This window comes from Ovis aries, unplaced genomic scaffold, assembly GCF_016772045.2.
Source record: "Ovis aries strain OAR_USU_Benz2616 breed Rambouillet unplaced genomic scaffold, ARS-UI_Ramb_v3.0 scaffold_87, whole genome shotgun sequence".
NCBI classification, from domain to species: domain Eukaryota; kingdom Metazoa; phylum Chordata; class Mammalia; order Artiodactyla; family Bovidae; genus Ovis; species Ovis aries.
The window spans coordinates 1,072,669-1,085,739 of NW_024599828.1; the positions used below are offsets into that span (position 1 = coordinate 1,072,669).

Sequence of the window (13,071 nt, forward strand, 5' to 3'; positions counted from 1 at the left end):
CCTTTCCAATCCTTGTACACCTCCCAGACTCAAACAGAGACACCCATTTATTTCAGCACCATTACGAGTGAAACCCTTTTTTCTGTAATAAGAGTAGGGTTTGCAGCCCACCAAATACAGTTCGCCACCATCCTGGGCAAGAGTGCCCTAAGTGTGAGTGAGCATTTGCTCAGAGCAGCCTTATTGATTCCTGAGCCACACCAAGCATTTCCACTGCTTGTGCCAGGCCAATCCTGTCATTTCCTCAATCATAAACTGAGAAGTACTTCCTCAGGAAAATGTCACCTAGGATCCAGGTATGTAGATATGCTCACTGTGTTCTCTTAAATGTGGTATAGCAGTGGCCTCTAGAATCCTGGGGGAGTCAGAGACACACACCAGTCAGCCTGAGCTGTTACCTGTGACTCCCACCAATATTCAGACCCAGCAAAATTCTTGGTTTTATTTCCCTCTCTTGGTAAGTATCAAGGGGTTTTATGAGCAGCAGGGGATGTGGGAGTTCATCCAAAGCCAAAGTGGGACAAGACATGAGAAAAGGTTGCCATGAGAAAAAGTGTGTGGGAGTGGAGGCCTGGGAGTTGGGGATGCAGCAAAATGATAAAACAACAACAACAACAACAACAACAACAACAACTGAGTCCTACTGTAGAGCGTAAGGAACTATATTCAATATCAAGTGATAATCCACATGAAAAAGAACATGCATTCTTAACCGAATATATAGTTTTTATGTGTGTAACTGAGTCACATTGTTGTGCAGAAGAACTTAAAGCAACACTGAAGATCAATACTTCAATAAAATTTTTAGAAAAGAACAAGAGTGTCCATAGTTCTCCTCACTGCCTGTTTCTTTCCTTCTGACTCCTGCTCCTTGTTTTCTCTGCAGAGAATGCCGGTTCTCCACCTGCATCCCCACAATCCAAACTTTATTTTAAAAAAACTTTATTTCGTATTGGAGTATAGCTGATTAACAATATTCTGAGTTTCAGGTGGATAGTAAAGGGCCTCAGCTGTATGTATCTGGGTATCCTGGTCCCAAAGATACCCCTCCCAACCAAGTTGTCATATAACTGAGCAGAGTTCCCTGTGCTACACAGTAACACGTTGTTGGTTATCCATCTTAAATAGAGCAGTGCCCACACACATTCTTGGAGACTTAACTCAGGAACTCTGGGAAGCTTTCTTCAGCCCGCACTCACCCTCTTTGACCACTCCAGGATTGGTTGGGTAACGTACTCTCGTCCCCCATCCCCACCAGTCAGTCCGTAGCCCTCATCACCCAGAGTAAGTCTGAATGCCCCAATGCAGAGCAACTTGGGATGCCATTTGCATGGAATCCAGTGCAGTTTTGCCTAGAATTGAGCACCCCTCCACATGCCTCCATGAGTTTACAGTTTTAGGATTCCTGAAATTCCCTCCCTTCCTCAAAGCCTTCTTTCAGCCCATCAGCCTCTGAACTCCCACATGGAGCTGACAAGAAGCCTCCACCCTGTGCCGGGACTGAGTAGTCACTGTGCACCCTTTATTCACATTAGCAACCAGCATCGCCCAGAGGGGTCAGGTATCCCAACTCACAAAGGGGGCACCCGGCCTGAGCAAGGAGAAGATGCATCTGAGAACTAGGGTGACCATGTAATTTATCATCAAAACAAGGAAAAGTGCAAGAAAGGAAGGGAGACTGTTAATCCTTATGGTGGGAGAGCACGCTGAGAGTGTCCGCAATCATTCTCCTTGTCACATGGCCTATTCAGTGAGCTGACTTTCGTGTTCATGCATTTGAGGTTTCAGATTGAAGTGAAGCTCTTTGAGGACTGAGGACCAAAGTGTTCCCCTCTCCTTGTGACTCCCACCATGCCAGCATAGTGTGGCGTCTCCACATTTCTTTCAAGATGATCAGTGTCCCAGACGGCCATTTACTCTCAAGTGGTTGTTTTTGTTGCAGGCTCTTGCCAAGCAACAGGGCTCATCAGCATCTGCAATAGTGCTAGATGGCCTGCAGAGGGCGCCCTTCTTCCAGCAGCAGCCCAAGGGTTCCTGCGAGATCCTTTTTGAGAACAATCCCTCAGGGTTCTCCACTAACCTTGAGGTTGTAGGCTCGAGTTGGCACTGGGTATTTGACTCCATTGATAGTGAAGATAATAGAGGGAAGGGTATTGACCACAAAATATGAAACGTAGTGCTGTTAGAGAGAAATGCTGGCCCTGGAGATCTTTCTTATGTGTGGAGACTGAGAGTGACCCTGGGGCATGACCCTTCACCTCAGAACCCCGTGGCATCTCACTGATGAGCTTCTAGATGTTATTGATGAGTCTTCTTGGGCCAAGGGTCAGTGATGTCATAGAGTCCATGAGAGCCTTACAGCCTCCAGAACAAGCAATAACCTTTCTTTTCATGGAGATGCTGAGAGAAAGTGTGATAAAGCAGGCATCAAGGCCACTCTGAATCTCCCCACAGCTGCGTCCTTCCCAACTGTCTCCTAAACACCCATTCATCTTTTGGGGTGACTCTTTTCTTTGCTCTTGATATGGCACCTTCCTTGACATCCTGAAAGCAGTGTTTCAATACACCATAATGCTTTGTATCTTGACACAAGCTGGTCTTCCTTCCTAGAAGAGTCCCCTCCCCTTTGACTAGCAAATTTCTTCTCATTGTTCCAATTTCAACTTAATTGTCATTGATTCAGGGAAGTCTTTCCCTTGATGTTTATCAGTGTCCTGTCTTGGTCACTTTCTGTAAACTCTTTCTTATGTCTGCTGCTGCTGTGCTGCTGCTAAGTCGCTTCAATCATGTCCAACTCTGTGCGACCCCATAGATGGCAGGCAACCCGTCTCCCCTGTCCCTGGGATTCTCCAGGAAAGAGTACTGGAGTAGGGGTGGCATTGCCTTCTCTGTTTCTCATGTCTAGAATGTACCAAAGTCAAAATTCACTATGTGTGTGTGTCATTTCTTGTGCTTCTGCCTTCTTAGATGTGAGGGTGAGTTTTATTCTTATTGTCTCCCTAAAGTGCCTGGCACACAGTGGATGCCCAATGTTTGTGTGTTTAGTGAGTGAAATGAAGACTGTGAAACTAATTAATGAGAAACATCCAGAGAGCTGTATCTGTTGGGGAACAAACAATGGGTCAACCACAGAGTAAAGATGGAGATTCGTGGGGACTGCAGATTCTCATAATGGTAGGAGAGAGGGGTTCCTCTGGGAGAGGGTGTCTTCCAGCACTGTTCCAACAACCAGCTCAGACCCTGAGATCCTGGCCATGAAATATATGACTAGCCCACCGAAACTCCAAAGGACAGGTCAGCTTTTGTCTGAGGGTTTGACACAGAATCCTATCAATTATGCCTCTTGTCTTCAGGTCAAACCTGGATCCCACCTTCCTGATTCTCTGTTATAGTCCCTGCGCCACTGTGTGCCCAGTTACATGGGGTGTCATTTTTATTAGTTGCTTTCAGGTCATAAGACTGCAGACAACCTCGCTCCACTGCTGGGTAGCTGCTCCCTAAGAAGATCAGTTTTCCCCACTTGCTCAGGACTTTCCCTGTTTTTAAACACATTTATCTGTATTGAGAACTTCCTTGGTCCCATGTAGCCCTGGACAGTTTGTCATCTTATAATTGTGTTCAGGCTGGTGTAATCCTCCCTGATCCTCTGTTCAGCACACTGTAGAGTCCTCTAACCAAGCTCCACGCCTCACAGGGCAGTGGGTGCAGCCCTCTCCCAGCTGCACAGACCTCTCCGGACCCTTTTAGGACCTTGGTCAGAGTCCTGATCAGAAGGTCTGGGGATTATGAACCCATGGGTTGTTTGCGTATCTATGTGTTTATGAGTTTGTGTATGTATTTGTATGTGTCTCTAATTGTGCTTTTTTGTCTCTGACTAGCTATGCATGTTTATATGTGTTTCTGTTTATATATGTCTGTTTGTGTGTTTCCATGTGCCTGTGTGTCTGTCTGTGTCCTTGTGGGTGGTGTATATGTCTGTGTCACTGTGTGTCTGAGAATGCATTTGTGTGTGTCTGCCTGTGTCCGTGTACAGATGTGGAGCATCACTTGGACTGACCCTCAGAGGGAGAGGCTTACTGGTCCAAGTGTACACTCCAGTTTCCCGCTTTGATCAATGGTACCCAGTTGAGCACTCCCTGGTAGTAGGCTTTGTCCACCCCATCAAACATCACTACACTGCCCTTCCTCTGCATCTGTAAAGAGAAAAGAAGGGGAGATTTGTGGAGGACAGTAACAACAACACTGTTGGAGAGCTTGTGTTTGTGTGTCTACCCACTAAGGCCCTAATAATGTCTCCATTTACAGATGCAGAAATCAAGGCTAGGAGTGATTCAGAATCATACTGAGGTCAGTAACTGGCTAATGAGTGGCACAGAGGATGTTAGAAGCTGAGTCACATGGCTGGGCTCTACCCACTATGTCTTCTGAAGAGGCCCAGGACCTCCTGCTACCTGTGTGTTCAGAAACCCTCAGATGACAGAGTGCTGAAGAGTTTTTGCTTTCCCCTTGTCCAGCTTGTCATTTTTTAGGAAAATCAAAGCCTGGGAGCACTAAGGATGTGGGTTCAAATCACCCAGAGTGGGCTCCGCTGGTCTGTGACCTCTCCTGTCCAAAGGCCCCCAAACTCAGAAGGGACCCCACCTCTGCTCTCCCTGTCTTAAAATGACTAATATTTCTTGAAGAAGGGATCCCATATTTTGTTTTGTGTTCCACACTTTTATTTTTCACTGGCTCCTGCAAATTGGGTAGCTGGTCCTGGGCTCCAGATGGAATGCTAATCAGGAAGGAAACATATCCACCCTCCTTCTCCTTCCTTCCTTATCTAATTCATAAGCAAATCGTACTGCTTTTTCCTTCAACTTGTTTCCTGTTGCCTTTCGTTAGTCTTCCTTCTCACTCACCCCTCTAGAACAAGTTACTGGTCTTGAGGCCAGGAGCAGGGATGTGTTCCAATAAAACATTATTTATAAAAACCAGTGGTGATGCAAGGTAGGTCCCTAGTTATCCTGGGTTAGATTATCTCTCAGGACACGTCTTTCTCAAGTGTTGTATAATTTTCGTGCAACTGAAAGCATCTTACAGCTAATTTGGAGAAAGGGATTGTCTATCTCAGACTTACTTGATCTAGTAGAAGGCAAAAACAGGCTCAGACATGGCACCTTGATTCTTCAGCTTGTCAAAGATGGGGATGGCTCCAAAGATGGATATGTTGGGGTAGTTCCAGCCCAAGACGCCATCAAAAGGAATTCCCTCAAACCCATATTCTGCCATGTTTAGACGGAACGGCTGGTCAGTACTTACAAGGTCCCAAATCTGTGGGAGAGAAGAGTGTTCCCACTTACAGATACGTGAAGTGGGGCTAGGACTGGGCTGGGGTGCATTGCCATTAGACCGTCACAGAAGAACTGAGCCTAGGCTGTGTCTTTGGTGGACCTCAGATGGTTAGACAAAGCTGGGAGGTGAATTTGGGTTCCATTTGTGACAGGCTGTGAATTTTAAAATGTTTGCCTCTCTGAAAAATGCCAACTGAGTGAGTCAAACTGACCTTATGGCTTCTGTACAGGTGGGATGACCAAGAGTCTGAAACCCACTGTTGCACCCTTGTGGATAAAACGATCGAGAGCAAGATAGCCTTCTCTTTGGCATGACCTAATGACAGGAATGGACTGCATTCTCTGTAACATACTGTGGATTCTGCAACTGTTCAGGATGACTGAACCTGAAAACACAATCTAGCTTACAAGATTCTATGAAATTACTGTCTGGGAAATTCACTTATGGGGATATGTGTGTATTTGTGTGAGTGTGTATGAGAGAGGAAAAGTGAGAGGGAAACTACTCAAGTACTTTGGAGAAGCAGGCCATAGGTTTTATTAGACTCTCAAAGGTACCCTAGAGTGAGAACTCATTTATCAGGCCCTCTGACATCTCTGACCTCTAGTTTCCCACTGTGAATACTTGAAGCCCCTGATTGCCCTGAGGGTCCCCAGATCAGTTTTATCCCGTCCCAAACACACTACAGCAACTGCAGTCCTGAAAAGCCAGCCCAGCTCCATTACTTACCACATGTGTGACCTTAGCAAGGCCCTTGCTGTCTGTACCTCAGTTTCCTCATATATCAAATGAGCTAATCAGACCACCTGCTGTGTGGGGTTGTTGCAGGATTAAACCAATTATTACCTGAAGGTGCCTCAGTCTGTGAATATAAAAGTGGGTGGTTTTTTCCCCTCTTCTCGCTCCAAGCAAAATGAACCTTGAACTGCTCATGGGCAGAGCAGCTGCAAGTCCCCACCTCAAGCCACTCTCTGGGTTAGCTAATCTGTTTGCTCATGTGTCATCATGGGCACTGCCTCCCCAGGGACAGGATCCTGTGGTTAAGATGGCCAATATCTATGGGAGTTAGGGTAGAAAGTGTCCTGCCAGATGGTCTGCATCTGTTTTGCAAGCAATGATCACTCCATAGGCAGTCCTGACTCAGCTTCTCTTTACACATTACCCAAAAGGTGTCATAAGCAAGAAATCCCATCATGCTCCCAGATCCATAGGTGATGCTGAAGATCTTTAGGATAGGCCGGAAGGTGGAAAACTTGTAATGTCTGAACCAACTTGTGTAGCTGCAGACACAAGAAATGAGTGTCATCAGGTGCCAAGGGTGGAAAAAGGGTGGCAGGACAAGTGAAAGATGGTCCGGGAACAGAGTGTCTGTACTCACAACAGGGTTGACTGAGGAAAAGAGGGAGGAAACCTACAAGTCAGATGAACCTGTGTCAAAGATAACCTGGAATTCCTGAGGAGGTGTTCCAATGGTGATGTTACCCACATAAAACAATTACAGGGAGAAGGAGTGAGTGGGTTAGGGCAGAACTGGCTACCCTCTATTCCCACACTGTTGCCTCCCTCTGGGTGTCACATATCTCTTGAGATCACTTTCTAACCACTGTGCAGCTCACAATCTTTAATCATAGAGGTTTTGCATTTCATATTGTTTTTTTCCTATGCTACATTCTATGCAGGATATTGACTATATGACTGGGTGTTGAAGTGGTGCCTCTTGCCTGGGATGCCCAGAGGCATAACTACTGGGCCTCCAAGACTGCTGGACACCCAGGGAAGTACTGTGCCTTCATTTGAGAAGCTCTATAGTCTCTTCACACCCAGCCTTAGCATCCCCTTCTCCAGGAGGTCGTTCTTGATCAACCCCAGCCGCTTCCTTCATACTCAGACCTCATCCAGTCAACACCACACAGGTGACCCTTTCATTTGACATGTATTTACTCTTTGCCTATCATTCAGGCTGGCATGGGCATTCTTGAAGACAAATAAGCCATTTTCTAATCTAAAAACTGTAAGCACTCTGTTAGATTCTTATGGCCTTACATGGAATACGGGTTCAATTATTTTTACTGCTGTGGTTCTTGCATTTGTGGAAACTGAATTCCTCTGCCTGGGGATTCACAGGTGATTTGCAATTAGTTCTACCTTTTGACCAGAGATGGTTCACTCTTCATCTGTAACTGAGTGACTCCCTTAGTTGAGAAGTATCTGCTGCTGCTGCTGCTAAGTCACTTCAGTCATTTCCAGTTCTGTGCAACCCCATACACAGGAGCCCACCAAGCTCGCCAGTCCCTGGGATTATCCAGGCAAGAACCCTGGAGTGGGTTGCAATTTCCTTCTCCAGTTCAGGAAAGTGAAAAATTAAAGTGAAATCGCTCAGTTGTGTCCGACTCTTCGCGACCCCATAGACTGCAGTCTACCAGGCTCCTCCATCCTTGGGTTTTTCCAGGCAAGAGGACTGAAGTGCGTCGCCATTGCCTTCTCCTCAGAAGGAACAATCTCCATCAAACTATTGACACATTTTTGACAGAGAAATGGACGTTTACCTGCCACTTGGTAATTTCTGGGCCCAGTCACCAAGATCAAGAGTTGAGGATGATAGTGCCTTCTCCTCTAGGTGAAGACACTTTTACCCAGAGTTTCTGCCTCCTTCAGGAGCCCCAGCCCCAACATCCCACCTGTCATCTCCAGATGAGCCCCAGTGCTGGGCTAAAGCACCAGGGTCACTTTGGAGCACCATCCTCCCAAAACCTCACATTCATTATGTTGCTTAGGGAGTTAATAGTTATATTTGACCCACGAGAAGAAATCTGGGACAGTCTGTTATCATGTTCCTTCAGAAAATTGTTCAGCATGTTTTTTCTTTTTCACTGAGGCTTTATCTCATGGTCTTCAGTTTTGTTAGAGGTATTCTTTCATCGACCGCTTGATGAAGAAAACAAAGAAGACGCTACAATTAGCTGTCAGTGTTAAGGTATAGCTGTTATTGCAAAGGCACTGTGTATTTTCCAATCATTTTTATGAGTCACCTTATTATCATAATTTTATGCATATACCATGGCAAAGACGTATATTTAAATAAAGATTCTGTTATGTAATTTTGGGTAGGCCGTATGACCATGTGGGGTCTCAGTGTCCCCTCAGTAAAATGGTGAATGTAATGATTCAAACCCTCCAAATAGGATATCTTGGGGATAAGTGAAGGGATGGATATAAGGTACCTGATAAACAGGAAGTCTCAACAATGACAGCCATTAGCACTGCTGTTGCCACCCCACTGTATCTTTCTCATAGAACGTCAGGGAAGGAGGTAGAAGGGGGATTTCTCTCCTCTTTTACAGGGGAGGAATTTGAAAAGCAAGAGGTTTGTGAATTGGCTTTGGTCACACTTCTTTTCAGATATAGAATAGTGTATAAGCAGTTCTCCCAATGTTCTCCAAGTTTAAAGAGAAGAGATAGTTGAATAAAGAATCCAGGAGATAGGGAACAAGTTAGGGAAATGTAGAGGCTCTAGAAAGAAGGATGAGTCAAATGAAAAATTAAAAGAAAACAACAGAGAGAGAAATACATTCAAAGCCTTCCAAAGGTATGGAGAGATAAATGATAGTGATACAGAGATGCAGACATAGACATATACATATGGAAGTAGAGAGTGAACAAAAAGAACATGTTAAATAAAATGTAGAAAAGTGTTATTACACAGGACTACCCCTATATCTGCGTTGACTACACACTGAATTATTGCAAGGAGTTCAATTTTCAATAGGCCATGACATGACTGGACCCAAGAGTTGTGTAGCTATGCAAATCTACACTAAGTTACTTGGGACCCACATTTCCTATAGCAATGTACTTATCAATAAGTAAGTGTTGAACTTTAAGATTTTCAGGGGAATATTCCATTCCCGATTAAACTGGATGAATAGAATAATCAAATGAAAAGAAAAATCACAGAAATGAATATGATGTGGCTTAGAGTCTCCATACTTACATGACTCTGCAATCTGAGAAGGCCATCAGCCCGAGGAGCACAAGCCACTTCATGCTTCTTTCCTGGCTCCGAGTACTCAGGGAAGTTCAGGTTCTTAGCATGTAGTGGTGACTTAGAGCCCCTAGTTATATATGCTCTGATATGCCCTAGTTTAGCCCTTTAGGCCAATAATAGGTCTGAAAAAAAACAAAGCTCTTGATAAAATGTTTACCTTCATCAGTGTCCTTGGTGAGTGGACTTTGAAGCTTCTCAGAATACAGAAAATTGAACTGCAATCTCTTTCCTGAAGCTTGGTTAGAAAATCAAACTGATCTGTATGGACATCTAAGAAGATGCCTTCTTGGAGGAAAAAAAAAAAAAAAACCTGCTAAAAACATCATGAAAATGGATACTAAGGGCCATGCTCGACATTCGTGGTTTCATGTCATTTTCCTAGCCACTTCATGAGATATGCATTGCTGTCTTCATTGGAGAGGAGATTGCTAGGAGGATGAGTTGTCAAATGGCAAAGTGAAGAATTCAGGGACAGCCCAGGGACATACACCTGGCTTTAAGTATTGGGTCTAATGGCAGGTATCATGGGTACCTATGAGGCCAGTTTGCATCAAAGATTTAGGGCAGAGCAGTACATCAATTGCATGCTTTCAGTATTGGAAGAAATGTCATATGCATCCACAAGATATTTTATATCATCCAGAAAACCCACAAGGAAGTAATGTGTTCTGGGTTCTGGGTTAAAGGCTTCAAAGTCAAAGTTGATCAAGACAAAAGTAGTCTTTATCTTAAGATAGCTAGCAGTCTCGGAGAAGGCAATGGAACCCCACTCCAGTACTCTTACCTGGAAAATCCCATAAATGGAGGAGCCTGGTAGGCTGCAGTCCATGGGGTGGAGTCAGACATGATTGAGCGACTTCACTTTCACTTTTCACTTTCCTGCATTGGAGGAGGAAATGGCAACCCACTTCAGTGTACTTGCCTGGAGAATCCCTAGGACGGTGGAGCCTGGTGATCTGCCATCTATGGGGTTGCACAGAGTCGGACATGACTGAAGCAACTTAGCAGCAGTCTAATTCTCACAAACTCATTGACCCAGGGGGCAAGAGAAATGATACTTGAACTAGGTTGCCATGTTGGACCCTGGGCAGCACAGGACCCTCCCAGCACAGCATTGGGAGCAGCCTTTCTTACACTGGAAAGCAGGCAAGTTGGCCATGTTTTCAAAAGAAGTCAGAAGTTGGATATTTATGTACCAGGTACTGATTTTAATATTAGCAACCAATTAAAGAAAAAAGTAGGAATGAAATCTCTATAGCAATGTGCTGGAATCAGCCTTAAGTCTCTGTATGTTTTTATTTCTCACCTAGATTTGGGAGTGCAGTGGGCACAGAGAAGAATTTAATTCATGTTGGTTGATTTAGAAAGAGACCAAATTCATACTGAACATGTGTGTTTCCTTTCCATTTAAAGAACTATCACGAGGGAAATACAAACCAACGAATTTAACTGCTGAAGATAAAGGGATGTATTTGTGATATAATTTCCTCATAGGGTCTATGCTATGAAAAATTCTGTCTGCCAAACCAAACATACAAAAAAAAAAAAAAGAAAGAAAGAAAGAAAAAAAGAAAAAAACAATTTTGAAATGTCTTCCCAATCAAAGAAGACAAAACAACTGGCAGCCAAAGTAAAGACAATCATATTTAAAGACTCATCCAGGATTCCCAGGGCCTATCCCTGCATGAGATCTATTAATGACTGTCCCTTGAATACAAGAGGAACCTCTCCTAGTCACCAAATGTGAGTAGATGGTGCATTGTGTCTTAACACTTATTTTTGCACATTGTTTAAATTCAGTTTTGGTGGTTAAATCCCAACAGGGGGAATATGACATCACTGACAAATGACACACATATATGCCCTTTGAACTATGGCGTTGGAGAAGACTCGAGAGTCCCTTGGACTGCAAAGAGATCAAACCAGTCCATCCTAAAATAATCAGCCCTGAATATTCACTGGAAAAACTGATGTTGAAGTTGAAGCTCCAATTATTTGCCCAAATGATGGGAAGAATTGACTCATTGGAAAAGACCCTGATACTAGGAAATATTGAAGGCAGGAAGAGAAGGGGAAGACAGAGGACGAGATGGTTTGATGGCATCACCAAGTCGATGAACATGAGCTTGAGTAAGCTCCAGGAGTTGGTGATGCATAGGGAAGCCTGGCATGCTGGAGTCCACGGCGTTGCAAAGAGACCAACATGATTGAAGAACTGAACTAAACTGAACAAATTGAGAACAAAGACTGATAAATATAATTGCATCAAATTGGTGAATAGCTGCCCATAATATCACATTATTTAAGCGGCTTTAAAATTCAGAATTATGACTTCATTGAGAGTTGAATATCTTCTAGAGAAAAACAAAATTACTGCCCATCCAAAACAAAACCAAAGAAAATCAAAAGAAATACAAGAAAGAAATCTGAATCTATATTCAACAACTTATTTTTCCTCATATTGGTTATGTTATTGTGACAGAATAATATATATGTTAACAGGTAAAAGCAAGACAAGAATTAAAACTAATGTTCTGAAGTAAGCCTTTCAGTGGCTAGAAATAGAGGTTCACTCATAACAAAGAATTTTAATTAAAACTCTGCTGTCTTAAATCTTGAACTGAAAGCATACATTTATACTAACTAATTATATTCATTTTTATTTTAGTTTTTAAGGAAAATGTGTCCTTCCTACTCTGAACAATGTAAAGCTTACAAGCAATGACAACTTGATGACAGTGACTATTCTGAGGTCTAACATCTAGCTTCTAAATACATTTCCCATCAGATGATGCATGGATTCTTAAAGAGATGGCTGATTTCAGGACTGCATAAAGAAATGCACAAAATAATCTTGGGAATCATGAAGGACCAGAAATTAAGGGACTTCAAAGCCTAATGGGGAGCGGACAGAAAGTTTAGGAATCCAAATGAAAAGGCCAAACATCTACCAGTTTTTTGGGCAGAATGATGTTTCTGCTTCTCAACACACTGTTTATGTTTCTCATAGCTTTCCTGCCAAGAAGCAAAGGTTTTCTGATTTCATGGCTGCAGGGGCATCCACAGTGGATTTAGAGGCTCAGATGAAGAAATCTGTGACTGCTTCCACCTTTTCTCCTTCTATTTGCCATGAAGGATGGGGCTGGATCCCATGATCTTAGTTTTTTAATATTTAATTTTAAGAGCACCAAATGTGTTCAAATGTTAATAGGCAACATCTAAATCGTCACTGATAGATTCCTACGGCACCAACTCACCATTTTGAGTACAGAGAAAGAAAAATAATCATCAATATTTACACTATTTTTGTTTCTATTAAGCATAGGTTATGTAACTACAAACAGTTCCAGGAAAAAAAGCTAGAATGTCTCTACTGGGGGTGATGAGAGAGTGATGGGGAGCAGCTATAATACAGATGAAGCTCACTCACTGGCCTGTAGCTCACCTCTGCTGTGGAGGTCTGGTTCTAATAGACCAAGGACTGGTACTGGTCCTGACCCACTTTGCTGGTATTGTGGACTCCTGCTCTAAACCCAATACTGGGACATTCTGTAAGGCACACCAACATGTTTCTTCCCAGTTTCTGAACAAATGAATGGCATTAAAATTGTGAGAGTAACAGTTATTTCATCTAAAGGAGAACAACCAAGTGCAACATATGACTACATTCTTTCAATAAACTTTGAAAAGAT

General features: G+C 43.4%; 1 protein-coding gene and 1 pseudogene across 1 annotated transcript in view; both read right to left on the reverse strand.

The window, feature by feature from the left end:
- The window catches only part of PAG3 (pregnancy-associated glycoprotein 3), a 928,325-nt gene that overhangs the window by 700,298 nt on the left and 214,956 nt on the right, over positions 1 to 13,071 (reverse strand).
- LOC106990755 (pregnancy-associated glycoprotein 1-like) lies at positions 170 to 9,378 on the reverse strand (annotated as a pseudogene).